Raw genomic sequence first — 1,568 nt, forward strand, 5'->3', positions numbered from 1 at the left:
CTCACTATACCACAGGCACCAAACCGCATCTATACACAGGTGTGAACGCTCACTATACACGGGGACAAGGCTGACATCCCTTGTGCACGCACGCCACTATGTAGGGAGAGAAGATATACAGAGCCTCCATTATAGGGTCCACTCACACGTCCGCAATTTCATGCCGCATTTTGCGGAACGGAATTGCGGACCCATTCCTTTATATTGCGGACCCATTCCTTGCGGGGCAATTGCGGACAAGATTAGGCATTTTGTATTAAGTGCCGGCGACGTGCGCTCCGCAAAATGCGGAATGCACATCGCCGATGTCTGTATTTTGCGGATCCGTGAATGGACCCATACAGACACACTGGAAAATGTCTCGTGTCTGCATGACCCGAGGTGGATACCGACGACATTTCCAGTCAGCTCTGACCAGCAAGTATTACAACCACCATGCAGACGCTTCACGGCATCCGCCTGTTCTACACCCCGCATGCGCGGCTGTGTACGGCGCTCTTCCGCAGGGCACATATGCGGAGGCGGGTGGTGTTATAACTGCGAGGGAAATGCAGGGGAGAAAATGTACCACAGAAAGGTGTAATTACACAGAGACGACCACTAGGGCTCCTACCACTACTTGTCTCAGGCCAGGGAGTACAGAGCCGAAATAGCTCAGTTGGGAGAGCGTTAGACTGAAGATCTAAAGGTCCCTGGTTCGATCCCGGGTTTCGGCAGCAGGGGTTCTGTTTTCCTCTCCGTATATTTATGTCAGTCTGATGTAATAATTACGTTTCTTAGTTATTTGTGCATTTTTATGTCGTTAGGTCACAGTTAATAGTCATGAGCCTTGGAAAACACATTTTTTGTCATCTGTGTTATGTATCCCTTTATTAGGAGACATGTGCCACCTTTCCAGCATGTCCAGATGTGCTGGTGAAAGGGTCTGTCTCATGGATACAACCCCTGTCTGTATCTTTGCGCCGTTCCTGGTGTTCATCTGAATGGCCGCCGTATAACACTGCTCATGCCCGCTGCAGGGAAAATGGCTGGCCGCGGCCCAGTGTGATCAGCCAACATCACCGGCGTCTACATGTTGCCAGAGACTGTCTCTGAAGAAAGCTATAATCAGAGCGTGATGTGAAAAAGGGTAATGGACCCAAATACATGGCCACCCCACCCCTAAAACACACTGGCCCAGATTTACTAATGTGTCAGGGCCTGGAATGTGTCTAAAAAGTGACACAATTTGGCGAAACTAGGGTTTTTACACTTTTTTTTACTTGCTCAATGAGGGGCAGGACTTATTAGAACGTGGGCAGAGCTCGGTGGGAAAGGGCCACTGCCTAAAATGCTCCATTTGCGCCAAAATTACACAACAATTCTGGCATAAAATTTGGTGTAAACTCTGTCAACCAATAGTAGATATAGAATTAAACAGGTGTCCATCCCTGCACCCCATGTATTATCCAGCCTGAGCCCCGTGATAAATCTGGGATAGCACAATTATCAGCAAATTATCGAGAGCAAGCGTTCACAAAAGCGCTAGTTTGCGATAATTGGCTTGTATAATTGAGCAGCCGATCAGG

At 48.5% G+C, this 1,568-nt stretch overlaps 1 non-coding gene across 1 annotated transcript; it reads left to right on the forward strand.

Annotated features, from left to right (window-relative positions):
• The first annotated feature begins 643 nt into the window (after positions 1 to 643).
• Positions 644 to 716, forward strand: TRNAF-GAA. The gene has a single exon. It is a non-coding gene; the product is annotated as a tRNA-Phe (tRNA).
• Positions 717 to 1,568: the final 852 nt, after the last annotated feature.

Source organism: Bufo bufo, chromosome 3, assembly GCF_905171765.1.
Source record: "Bufo bufo chromosome 3, aBufBuf1.1, whole genome shotgun sequence".
Lineage (NCBI taxonomy): Eukaryota > Metazoa > Chordata > Amphibia > Anura > Bufonidae > Bufo > Bufo bufo.